The 14,090-nt window shown below is 42.0% G+C and overlaps 1 protein-coding gene across 2 annotated transcripts in view; it reads left to right on the top strand.

The window, feature by feature from the left end:
- The window catches only part of LOC124012072 (ephrin-A3-like), a 104,782-nt gene that overhangs the window by 48,988 nt on the left and 41,704 nt on the right, over nt 1-14,090 (top strand). The gene's annotated exons all lie outside the window — the stretch shown is intronic.

A 14,090-nucleotide genomic window follows, 5' to 3' on the forward strand; every position in this document is an offset into this window, starting at 1 on the left:
CATGTCTGTTTGACTCCAAGTACCTTGCTTGCTGTGGTGATAATCCTTCTCAGCATATTTCTCTGTCTGACAGTGGCATTGACAAACCAACAAACAATACAAAAAATACTTAAAATACTCTCAATGAAACAGAGTCAGTATAGTACAGTCAACATTAAAAGATCCCAGCTTTTTGAGAAAGTACAGTCTCTGTTTATAGATCAGGTCATTTACTACATTTACTCCACTGAAGTGTGTTGTCCAAGAGGAATCTCTATGTTCTGACCTCTGATAGATGCTGCAGAGGTAGGTGGTAGGTCTCCCATCCAGGGACTGACCAGGACCAACCCTGCTTAGTTTCAGAACCAAGCCAGCAATGGGATGCAGGGTGGCATGTGTTTGTGTAGATGACAGTGTGTAATGTGTAGTGTAATTGTGTTGCTGTGTGTGTGTGTGTGTGTGTGTGTGTGTGTGTGTGTGTGTGTGTGTGTGTGTGTGTGTGTGTGTGTGTGTGTGTGTGTGTGTGTGTGTGTGTGTGTGTGTGTGTGTGCGGGGGGTTGCGTGTGCACCCGTGTGTGTTAGTGTGTGTCAATTGATGGTGCAGAACAGATCAGTGCAGTATGGAAACTGGGGGACACACAGAAAGATGAGCCCAGATCCTAGATTCCAGATCTTCACCACGTTGTGTGTGGGTGTGCTGAATAACAATGTCCTGCTGCGTTCTCTCTCAATGTATTAATGTGTGTGTGTGTGTGCGTGGGGAGGGAGGGGGGGGGACGACAATGTGTGTCTGTGATTGGGTGTCAGTGAGTCTAGGTTTGTGTGTGTCCAGTATGTAAGTGTGGGTGGATATCTAACCTATCTGTGGGTTTGTCTGAGAGTGACTGTCTGGAAGTGCAGAATACTGATTCAACCAATTTTTTTTCTCTCTCTCTCTCTCTCTCTCTCTCTCTCTCTCTCTCTCTCTCTCTCTCTCTCTCTCTCTCTCTCTCTCTCTCTCTCTCTCTCTCTCTCCCCCCGATAATGTCCGTGTTTCTCTCTGAGTACACAGCAGACCATGGCTGCTGCTATGTGGGCATGTTCCTGCGTGGAGAGTAGCCCTTCTTTTCTCTCTCTTCACTCTTTGTGGTGTATTTGAAGTGGTTCTGCCTAGCCTTCTGTTCCCTCTCTCTTCTCACCTTGTGTAGAGTCAATGGGAAGTCCCAGAAGACCACGCTCAACCGCATTGCTGTGCGTGGGAGGAGAGCTGACGCTGCCGCACATTACCTCCCTTTCATTTACCGTGTGTGTGTGTGTGTGTGTGTGTGTGTGTGTGTGTGTGTGTGTGTGTGTGTGTGTGTGTGTGTGTGTGTGTGTGTGTGTGTGTGTGTGTGTGTGTGTGTGTGTGTGTGTGTGTGTGTGTGTGTGTGTGTGTGTGTGTGTGTGTGTGTGTGTGTCGGCTAGAATCTATTTGTGCTAGCTGCAGGCTGTGTGCATGTGTGTTTTGTGCAGTTCTGTTAGTAAATGTAGGAGATAGATGGTTATGATAAATAGATTTGATTTTACAGCAGTTAAAGGATTCTGTGCCACTTCCCTCGAGAGGGAGAGTAACAGAAAGAGGTAGACAAAGACAAGGCTGAAATAACCAAAAACTAGCTAAAGAAAGATAGGAGGAAAGTGAGATTGGGAGAGAGGTAGAGGAACGAGATACAGTATTACCCAAGGCAGAGATGTAAAAGGAGATGGAAGACGGATGGAGAGGGGAGGTAGAGCTGGCATAGAAAATATGAATGTTGTGTCAGGGAGTGGAGTTTTTTCTAAGACCAGCATATCTATCTATCTATCTTTCTCTCTCTCTCTCTCTCACTCTCACTCTCACTCTCTCTCTCTCTCTCTCTCTCTCTCTCTCTCTCTCTCTCTCTCTCTCTCTCTCTCTCTCTCTCTCTCTCTCTCTCTCTCTCTCTCTTTCTCACACACACACACACAGAGCACATTACTCGGTTAATCGGATCAGACTAATTCATCAGACACTAACAATTCACATTGACAATTCTTCCAGAAACACAATGATCATCCACAGGTAGTAAAATGTTTAAATCTCAACGCTTGTCGGAGTAATTTTCACATACTGTAGCCCTCCAGACAAAACTAACATGTGAACACCTAATTATTAAACTCATTATGTATTCTCATCTAATTGAGATGTGACCATCTTCTTTCTGTCTATCTGGGCTAAAGCTTTGGCCTTGAACACCTGCTCAGTTGGCCGACTTCAAGACAGCAAACATTGACTCCTTCCTACACACACAACACTCTTTGAGTTACCGCTGTGTCAGGACTTGGAAATCCCTGCCAGCACCTGTCACTGGCTGGATCTACAATAAGTCCCTGGAGGATAGGGAGCTGCAAGTGAGAGAGTGAGAGAGAGAGTGAGAGAGAGAGAGAGAGAGAGAGAGAGAGAGAGAGAGAGAGAGAGAGAGAGAGAGAGAGAGAGAGAGAGAGAGAGAGAGAGAGTTAGTTCGTTAGTTAAAGTGTGAGAGGGAGAGAGATGATGCTCATTCATGATGTGAACATGGGAGGTGATGTGAGGGAGAGACACCCTATCATTCACGGCAGACGGTGTCATGGGTGACAGCCAAATGACAGGGCCAAGCACACTGCAGTCTAGAAAGGGATAGAGGGAGGTGGAGAAGGAGAAGGTGAAAATAGAATGAATGGTGGGAGAGTATGTACTGTATACTGTCGATGGGGAGAATATTCTGTTAAATGATGCCTGGAAAAAATAACATGGTGGTTTGGGTGGTTGTTCGGGATGGAGAAGCAACTAACGCAATGTTTTTCCTGAAAAAGGGTTAAGCCTGATATATAGGCACCAAGCTCTTTCTAACTAGAAGCACAGTGTAGGCTAGAATTAGCAACAATGAGGTCCATGGCTGAGCAAAAGGAAATTGCACAAAACGTATGTACATGATTGTCTTTGTTTGATGTAAAATTTAGTGGATTGGAACACAAGGTCCCACTTCACAGTCAAGTCTTTATCAAAATATAGCTGAAAACCCCTGGCAACATTGTGAAGAGCTGCAAATATCCATAAATCGCTCTTGAAGCTGTATCTGCCAATATAGGACACTCCTGATGCAGGGTATCATAAAATGCTAAAATACTGTTAAATGTTAAACATCTTCGATGTTTATCCCAATGTTTATCCCAATAACACAGATTAATTAGAATCAGTAGTTACATTACGGTTGAATTCCAACAGTCGTTTCTGTGCATGTGATGTGCCATATGATGCTTAAATACTGGTTAAAATTGCTATTTCGCTCTACTTTCCGATGTTGTCTCTTTTGTTTGGTCTTTATCTAACTAAACCTACACATTTTCATTCAACATGAATTAGTTATTTAGTTACATATTTCTAACTGTTTTGTAATTCTAGCAGTTGTTTCTATGCACGTTTTAATAGGTTAGAGCCGGGATGAAAGTAACACAGAATCTAGAACTATGCAGTGAAGTCAGCATGTTCCTAATGTGCAGGACGACTGATTGTTTGAAAATGATATATGACATCATTACAATTATGCTTTAATCAATTGACTTGATGGTATCAGCTTTCACGTAAGATTTATCAACAGGTCAGTAGTTAATGGGGGTCACTTAGTGGGGGTGAATTACCTTGTGTCAAGCCAATTGTGATAAGCATGATGAGTTTGCCATTTGTGAAGAGAAAAAAAGAAAAAGATAAAGAAGTTTATTCTATCAAGACACGAGGAAGAGAGCATGACAAGGACAGTTGGAGCACACCTGATTGGTAGGGCTAGGCATGAAAATGGTGATGAACATCTCCTACTACATTCCCATTGAAGTGAGATGAGAAAATGATGGTTAAAACAGGTTTTATTTCATCTATTTTAGTTTGATTAATATTGTAAGGCAACATACAGTATTGTTGTTGCTCAACATTGGTTCATTTTCATAAATGTCGAAACATACAACACGAATTATTCAAATCGACACAAACATGAAATTATGGCGGATAGTACATTTGTTGAAAGTAACGAGTATTGCAAACCAGAAACATGGAGATATTTTGCACTTCTCGCCAGTGCTGTTGCCGCCCCCGCCAGCAGGTACAAAAGTAATGTTGCAGTAGTTCTGTTTTCTGTGTATTTCATTTCAACTCATTTACCCTCGATTAAATTAGAGTTGCTAATGGTAGAGGACACATATAACTTGTTTGTCAACTAAATATGGTGTATCTAGCTCTATCAATCTCTGAGTAAAAAAACTCAAAGTGGTTACTTACGTCCCAGTTCTCCCCTACCATGTTATTCCATTAGGGATGTTAACGGTTAACGGTTCGCCGCTGAGATATTTGACAGGTCATGCTTATTGGTCGATAGGTTCATTTCCATAATTTTGTAGAATTAAATGGCTGTGTGTGTTTTTTTGGGGGGGATATATCTTATTTATCATACGTGCACAACATACAGGGCCTAGTTTGAGGAGCGGAATGGCCTATCACCTGTCAGACTCTTCAAAAAGCCGTCAAAAAGCTGTCCGCTCTTCAAAAAGCCGCCACTAGAGTGTGCAACAAATAATCATTCTAAATGCAATACTATTTTTATTTCTCAATCTCAACTTGTAACTAAAGCCTCCTGTTCGCCATTCGAGGGCATAGGCTATAGTCAACGGTAGGCAGGTCATCAGCGCGTCACCCACCCCTTTACAATGTGAGATTGAGGCAGTATACTTGTTTAAAACCTGAACGTTTTTACTTTACTTCAAATAATGAGGTATGCCTTACCTTGCTTCAAAGTGGCCGAGCCAAAATCCAACCATAGAAATGTGGAGGCAATTATTTTATATTAACCAGCATTTCTCTCCTATAAACTTCATTTCATTGTCCAGAAGCCCAAGTCACAATCCCAGTCATATTAGCAACCCATCCTAGTTGTTGCATCTTTAGTTTCACCTCTTCCTACGTTTTTAACTGAGATTTTTATCACATATGGAACCGCTCGATTTAGGCGCTCTGTTTAGAACAGTGTTTTCCCGGCAACTGTATTTTGGCAACTGTAACGTTTTATTAGCTGCTTAATTACAGCAGTTGTATGTTCAACAATAGCATATATAGCCTTTTGACTGTAAGACAAAATGCTAGCTATTGTTTCATTTTTTAATTAAGCTCTTAATGAACAATGTCCATTCCTTGTATGCATGCATAGTATTTTCCGATGACCACATCATTTTACTGTTTGAAAATGTTTTAACCATTTGTTCACCGGTCAATGAGGGTCAGTTAGTCGGCAGCAAAATTGACCAAAATTTGCATCCCTATATGCCATTATGTGCAGTGCAGCTAGTTCTCAGTAGAAAAAAATACATTTCTGATACATGACACAGGGAAGATGAGTCTCATTATAAAATGCCAACACCATTAGCATTTCTGCTTTGTGCTGTGCGTGCAAGGTTTCAGGTTTTAAATCTATTGAAAAAATGAAATTGCAGTTTGTCAGCAACAAGCCCCCACCCCTACCTCATTAGACAGCTCATCAGCAATCTTTCAGCATATGTATTATTCATGAGCAGAACCCGGTTCTTTTTAAACACTCCTTATTTAGTTTTCAGTACATTTGAGCCTTAGTGTCAGCCTATTATGTAGGAGTGCTTGGAGCCTAAGGAAATTATTATTTTTTACTTCATAATGAAGGCCTCATTCCCACTACTGCTCAGAGCCGGTTGGTTTGCTGTCAGCCTCTCAATAGCCTCGTATGAACATTTACATTTTTCAATCAGCCTTGTGTTCATTCTCAGGCACTCGATACCTCAGCCTGCTGCTTGATAATTTACCCAGGGTTCCTTTGACCCCCCCAAGGTGACCTCATGGAATCACACCTTTAATCAATCAACTCAACAGAGGCCCACGTTAGCTAGCCACTACTATTTGGATCATTTTTCCAGTATGTCTAGGTTTTCTTCAGTCAACAACTGGATTTCTAAAAACTGAACAGTGGACCTGGGCTTATATGTAGACACACAAAACAAAGTAGCTAGCATGGAGCATCACAATTGGACTTCTGTTCTGATTCCTTTTGCTGAAAGCTCGAATCAGATTTGTCAGTCTAACCCCCTGATCTCCATCCAACCGCAACTGGAGCAATTTAGTGGGACTCACACCAAGAAATGTCAAGCTGTTTACCCCATGACTAGACCACACTTCAAGATGCCAGCTACCTCTGATTCCATGTAGTGCACTATAAAAGGCAATAGGGTGTCATTTGGGATACATACGAATATACCAGTTACCTCTGATTCCATGTAGTGCACTATAAAGGCAATAGGGTGTCATTTGGGATACAGACGAATACACCAGTTACCTCTGATTCCAATAATCCAGTACCTCTGATTCCCAGCACCAACCTGCAGGTGTGGTCCTCACTTCCAGAGCAACTGACTATAAGCACCGGCTATCATTGGTATTCATTTCTTGCTCTTAATTCCCCAGTAGTATTTTTTTCTCTTTTTGCTTGACAGAGGACTGTGGATTAAACGCCGGTGGGAGTGCTCCATCACGACTATATTTGATGCAATTAAATACAGATTTAATCAGGCCGACAGTCGGGATGTGAATACGGAATGCAATCCGCCTGGTAACTGGAGGCTCGTTAGCGTGGGCCGGGTTGCTGTGGGTTTCCAGCCCGGTAACAGAGGATTGGCCTTGTGGGTGAGCCAGAGGGAGGCTCTGATTCTATCTGACCTGTCAATTTGGCCGGAGTCCATTATAATATTCCTGGACAGTTTTCTTCTTCTTCTATTTCTGTTTTTAATGAGCTATTACCTCTCACTCGTCTTCTGATTTCTTATTTTCTTCTCCCTTTCTGTGTAAAGACGGTAAAGCCCCTTCGAACATCCTCCAACCCGCTGATTTAGTGTGTTAAGTTGGCGAGGAGGCTTGAGACACAAGGACATTCCTTTGGGAGAGTGGCGGGATTCGCTGTTGATGTAAACACTTGATTAATGAATGATTTAGTGATTGGATTACATGTGCAGCAGGGCTGAAATGATCTGGAGGAGTTTCATCTTGAATTTACTGGCAGGCGACACAAGCCTCTCTCTGCTTTAAGACGTAGAATAAACAGAAAACCTTTCTGTGCCAGAGAGAGACCCGTCTGTAATGGTTGTGGCTGATTGTGAAAGCGTCATCCAGCATGGAGAAAACACGTCTGTGATATGAAATACAGCTCCCCAGTGGCCCATCAAAGTCTGCTGAAAGTGCTGTGCCACCTTCAGAGTTTCTGGGGAGAATTGCTCCAGCTATATGCTGCCAGGCCTATTAATGAGTGGTCATTGGAGATGCTGCATTTCAACATTTAAAAGGATAGCATTGATTACAAATGCTGCCATTTTATATGGCTTAGAAGACTATGTTTATATGTGTGTGTGTGAGTGTGTGTGTGTGTGATTGTTGTGAAAATGGCAATATGACAGTTTCTCGTCTACTGTTGTATACCGTATCACCTTGATTACACACATAAGCTTTATTTACGTGTGGGTTTGATTGTTTTGAAACTGGGAATATGGCAGTTTCCCGACTTTTGTAGACAGTAAATATCACCTTTGACTACCCACAACCCACACAATGTAAACACTCGGCAGTATTAAGTGCACAGTTTAGTCGCTGAATCAAATCCAAGCTGGCAGCCCGTTGCCTGTAATTTTTCAACAAGCTGTTGGTTTGTGTCCCATCCAACACGTCAGTCACTTACAGTATCTTAATGTAAACAAGTTTTGCCTCAACAGTCTCTTTCATGTTGGCTGTGATGGATTCTGTTATGCTATCAGAACGTGCCCCTGTGTCATTTCTCCCTATTTCACTATTGTGATTCAGGGCATAGCTGAGCCTTTGAATAGAAGAAACACAAAGGAGAGAGTTGCATTTGATGGTGTATCGTTATTCAGTGTGGCTTGTGTGAAAACTCACAAATAGCAAAATACATATTTTGTGTGGAAGTTATAAAAACAACAAAACGCAACGGAGTGTAATTCGATAATTACTCTGAAAAGTTTACTTTAAAAACAACTCCAATGGGCATTTTTTTCAATTAACGTTGTTTCCAAGTCATTTCAACACAAAAAAATCAATGTGAAGACTTTGAATCAATGTGGAAAACTAATTGGATTTGCAAAAAGTCATCAACATAAGGGAATTTCATGCATTTTTCACCTAACATTTATTAACCTAAATCCAATAACATGGTGCAGTTTTTGTTGATCTCATGTTGAATTCATATTAGTTGACAACTCAACCAAATGTAAATCAAGACTAGACCTTGAACTGACGTCTGTTCCCAGTGGGAGGCCTCCACCTCCTACCCTTGGGATAGCCTCACCCACTGCCTTCCACCTCAACTCGTTAGTCATATAATTGGATTCTGTGTTTGGAGGAAGAGTCACCTCACCTGTTATTTCCAGGTGTAAATGAGTTGAAGACAGAAAGGTTACTCTGAACCTCACAGGACTCTGTGGTCCTCCAGGAGGACCCCTGCTCACCTCCTGCCCCAGCCTGATATCTCCAACAGGGCTGTTTTTCAAGTGCTCGGTTGGGTGCCTACGTTCTGCACTAGGCAAGAGCTGTGGCATCGGCTGGCAGCCCCCTGTAAGTTTCTTCTTGTTACCATTTGCATATCGAACAAATAGGAAATTGTGTTCATTTGTATGCAAATGTGTTTGTCCCCAAGGCTGGGATTTTGAATTAAAAGTTTTTACCGTCCCATTAATTCCAAATTACACACAGGCACTGACATGGCCCTCTCTTCCTGGCAGGGGAGGTCCTTCCTACCACCCGAACGCAGCCCTGTCAGTTTAGGCTGTTTAGTTTGCCATCTGCGAACAGAGTCGAAATTTGGATTGAATCTGGTCTGCTGATTTGCAGATTGATCGTCTGCACCATGTCGCAATCTTCTCTTAATTATCATGCAAAAATATGCAAAGATTTAGGCTGATTGATATTCCGGGATACTACGGGAGACAGACGCGAGAAGGCCTTGGAGTTGTTGACTGACAGGTCGTGAGAAAAATGTTAAATGAGGGAGAGAGTGGTGAAGGCCATCCTCTGTGCAGATGCAGCACCACCTCGTCAGCCTCTCTCATTAAAATACATGTATCACTTATGAAAAACGCATGACCCCTCAATGATGGCTGGCATGTATAGACTGATACTACCAATCAGCAAATTGTGTTGTCCATTATGGTGAATAGAGAGGTGGAAAGAGGATGTTTTGGTCTTGTTTCTACTGTTTCAAATCAAATTTCAGCATACGGTCTACTACCCCCATGTACAGCAAGTCTGAATTTCATATTGGATTTTGTGATTTTTTTTTTTTAAATAATAGTGTATACTAGTGCATTTCTCAATGATAGGTAAGCCATAATACTAACCTAAGAATAGCCCATGCTTCAAACCAACCAGCCTGGAATGAATCCAGCATATGGAAAAATACATGAAACGAGAGAATAAAAGAAAAGATTCTTTAACGAGTGAAATGGCCCGATCGATCGATTTTTTCAGCTAAATTACAGCCCTGCCATCCTTCCAAGCTGCACAGATGTGATGTTGGAGAAAAAGTGCTTCATGTCAGAGGAATCGAGGCTGAAACCATCTCCCCTATAGTCCTACATTATCCAGTGATGATGGGACACTGAAAAAGGGGCACCATAATGGAGGACTATTAAAAATCACACTAAGCTGCTATCAGAGATTGCGTCCAAAATTGCACCCTATTCCCTACATAGTGCACTACTTTGACCAGAGCCCATAGGGTGCCATTTGGGCCCCGACCCCAATATGGAGGGGGGGGCAGATACCGCTGCTGTCACTGTACATTACTGTCCCCTAGGCCAGTCTCTCTCTCTAATAACAGAGGCGATCATCACAGTGAAATATGAAGCATGGCACCGGGCTACAGCCAGGCCTACAGGAGAGTAACCACTGATATCACTCACATGTGACTGTGCTGTAGTCCATCACAACCGAGGAGGATAGAGAGATCTGAAAGGAGAACTGTCTGGGTGGAAGGGGATGAAGTGAATGAGTGATGGATTTAGGGAGGTTTAGGGAGGATGAAAGCGAGTGAAAGAGAAGATGTGAGATGGGGAGAAAAGCTAAAGGATCGAAAAGGTAAGGTAAGACAAACAGGTGTTATCCAAAGAGAATGGTGGACAGGAGGAAGAGGCAAGAACATAGGGAGCTATCAGGTTTGAAAGAGCAGAAGGAAGAAAAACATGATATTATTGGGTTCATCATACATATGGTATGGATACAGTTGAAAACCCCTGTCATACATAGTTTCATTATACAGATTGAGATTCCTTGTTTGAATATTGTGTGATCTAGACAAGTTGGTTTTAGAAAAAGCATAATTAGTTTGACATACCGGCTTTTAAAATGTTTGCGTGTACAGTTAGGCGTATCAGAGATTCACCAGTCAAAGAGGCCAGAGTCAAAGACTAGATTGGGTCACACACAGGAACAGAGCTGAGGAAAGAAAATTGGCTGGATTTTTTGACTGCAAAGAGAGATGGGCACCTTTCTTTCAAATGTTCTAAGAGAGACTTGTGGTTTTAAGATTCCATATTAAAAGCACTAGACTTCTTCTGTTGTACTTATTCAGTTGCCTGACTCAGACAAAACCGCATCTTCCCCTTATTACTTAATGAAACCTTTATGATATCACAGGTGTTCAGTGGCATTTATTAATGGATGCCAAGCGAAGCCAGGCTTCCCGAAAACATGTACCTAGAAGAAAAGTTGTTGTCCTCTGGTTGCTAGCTAGCTTGCTAAAATTGGTCCTTTTGGCCTGAGTGGATGGAAGTTCAATATGTAGCTAGATGTAGAAGGCTAATGTTAACTAGCTAACGTTGCCCATGACAGGAAGCTAGGCTAGCAAGCAAGCATTTTAGTCAGGTAGCCTAGGACAACAAAACCTAAAAGCTTGTGATAGACCATTCAGGCAACATGAATGAAGAGGATGGCATTGGCATTTCTCTACAAGTAGGGTGAGTCAACATGTTTTTTGTTCTTGCAAGAACACACACGCACACACACACACAGAAATCAAAACCATGGGCAGCCACATCATATTTAGCTTACGTTGATTGAACTAAATTGTTGACTTCACCAGACAGAGGTTGCACTCCGGTTTTCTGATGAAACAAAGGTGGGGTTGAATGTATTTATTCTACCACTGTATCTTCTTATTGTCTTGGCCTTAGGCCTATATATATATATATATATAGGCATATGAACTAACGGGTTACAGAGCAAACAACGCAATTATCACAACACATAGGTTGTAATATGGCTTTTTTTTCTGGCTTGGTATCCCCGGTGATTTTACCCACACACCGGTACTGCAGGTGTTTTAAATGATGCGATGGCATGACAGAATTGGCAGAGGTTCTTAAAATCTCCTTTCCATCTCCCGTCTGGGTGACAAGGGCCAATTTTGCCTGTTAAGAAAGTCTGCGAGGAAAGGCGATGCGTGGGAGGCCAGAGGACGGAGAGAGGAGGGAAAGAGGACGAAAGGTTAAAGCAGGTGGCAAGAGAAATGTGCCACAGTTTGAGCTAAGGCCATTATCACGTCCCTTAATCCCACACACGCACACACACATCTCGGAAGGTGTTGGAGGTAATTTCGGGGCCCAGGGCAAATTCACAATGGCAGGTAGTCTCTATTTACAAGTAATTGCATTTCTCTCCCCCACTCAGAACTGTCAGAATTCTGTGCCTCAGGAAGTAGAAAGTAGAAGGAACACTAAAGAGTTGCAGACATCCAGTGAAGTTCCACCGCACATTTTTTTTTTTTTTTTTTTTACATGTTGAGCTGGAAACCTTCATATGAATGCAGATTCAGAATGGTAGGTTATTACTGTAAACCTGGGGTGCCTGGCCATTCCCGTCTCTGCCTGGTTGTTGAATGTACGGAGCTCCCACTGCTTTTTCTTCAATAGGCATAACTGATTTCGGCCATTCAAGCCCCAGTGAGTCAACTCTGTCAAATCATTGACTTTAAATTGATCAATTAACCCCGAGGGGCAAAACGGAAATTGGTTGCCTACTGTACTCTACTGTGGCCCTGTAGGATTGACTAAAGAGACGCTATAGACAGTCAAAATGAACTAATAACTACTAATTTGTATTGACCCAAATTATGATAAATTGTCATGATAACTGGCTAATTTTTCAAGGATGAGGGAGAAAAAAAGTTGTCCGTAGTACCTCAGAATCCTTAAGGGAGTAGGCCGACCAAAACATTACTCAAAGAGACAATAGAGAGAGAGGAAGGGCGGCGACTGTGAAATACATCCTTTTGAGTGCCTCTCGGCTGATCAAAAGGATGCTAGTGACATCGTTGAAGGGCTGAATGTCTAAATATCTAGATGCACACTCACGCAGGGAATAAGGAAATGAGCCGGGAAGAGAAGGATCAGTAGAGTACTACCATAAAGGAGTGCCTCGCTTAATCCACACGGCTAAACTGCAGACACACACAGCGCAGACACACACAGATGCCATGTGCACAAAAATCTATTGACCAAAACTATTTATTTCATGAAATACCACATCCAAACTCTACATGACAAATACCAAAGCAATTGTCAACAAACCATACTTCTTTTTGCTTGTTTGCTTTTTTCCTTTCCTAATCCTATATAAAGATATGTGCCTTGTTAGCAGTAAGTGACTAGCCGACAATGTTGTTATGTAGAAAAGAACTGTCTATTACTAGTCTGTGAAATAGCTTGCGATATAGCATATTTCTCAAAATGTCCTTCTGCTACGCTCTTCGTGTCTGTGTTTCTTGCTTGTTTCAGCATTATGCTGAAATCGTCTTCCCTTTATGTTACAGTTCCAGTTTCCTTGTTTCCCCCATAATCACAATATCCACAGAGACTGTGTGTGTCTGTGTTTGTCTGTGGATCTGTGTTCATGCGAGTTCTGTGGAGGTGGTGTGCCATTGCCATATACGTGGCTGTAGAGTGGGTGTTATTTATTTGTCCCTATCTACCAGCCGCACAAAGAGGATGATTTGCCCCTCGCCGAGAACACTGGCTGTGCTCAAACTGCGAATAAGTGGAACATGAATTTAGTGATAATTCCTGAGCCCTCTGGAGAGGGGATACAGAGGTGTGCTGGAATGGCAGCTGAGCACGCAGCCACCTGTCACGACCCGAAAAAACAGCAGGTACCGCAAAAACAACCGACCTGTCGGGGCCTTTTTTCAACTCTAATTGTCATATACCTCATTCATTGGATTACAGCTTTAATTGGGCCTCATAATTACCACTTATTGTTCTCACTTATTGTTTTCGAGCTCTATTTGTTTGTTTCTGTTCACGCTTTGGCAACACAAAATGTTCCTTTGTCATGCCAATGAAGCAATCTGTGTTCAATGCAATTGAATGTTATTGAATTTAAGGAGAGCAGAAGAAGAGAAATCAAGAGAGCAAGAAGAAAAATGGCATTGAGCATGAAAAAGGCACCTGCGGACATAGGAAATGAAAACGGGAGGGTTTTGAAATGAAATGACTCGATCTCTGTTTGAAAAGGCTGTTAGTTTCAACTGACAGACAAAACCTGTGAAGAGAATCATGGATTATTAACCAAAAAGAATACATATATTATCATCCCTAAACTAAATCAATTTTAATTAAATAATGTATCAGTTCATTTGTAGGAGTCCAAACTAGAGAAGTATACTGTTAACAGAAGTATACTGTCTGTTGGTGATAATGGTGGTGGTGAATGTTGAAGGTCTGTAAGCATACAGAATTAATATTCCCCCAGGCGCCAGTGAGTAAAGAGATTATCTTCAGAGCCCTAGGTCACCTCCATATCATCATATTGAGATGAATGTGGTCCGGGATCCAATAATCCTAGATAGAATCTGCGATTCATTACAATTGCCTTAACCTTGGATTATCCAACACTTGATAATCAGAGATTGAGGGAACACACACATTGCTGTGTGTCTCCACACAAACACTTGCTACTGCAAAAAGGTAAACTCAACAGGGCTTGATTGAATTCATTGGAAGGCATGGAATGAATTGGTCCCTGTAATCCCCTT

This window comes from Oncorhynchus gorbuscha, linkage group LG24, assembly GCF_021184085.1.
Source record: "Oncorhynchus gorbuscha isolate QuinsamMale2020 ecotype Even-year linkage group LG24, OgorEven_v1.0, whole genome shotgun sequence".
Taxonomy (NCBI): domain Eukaryota; kingdom Metazoa; phylum Chordata; class Actinopteri; order Salmoniformes; family Salmonidae; genus Oncorhynchus; species Oncorhynchus gorbuscha.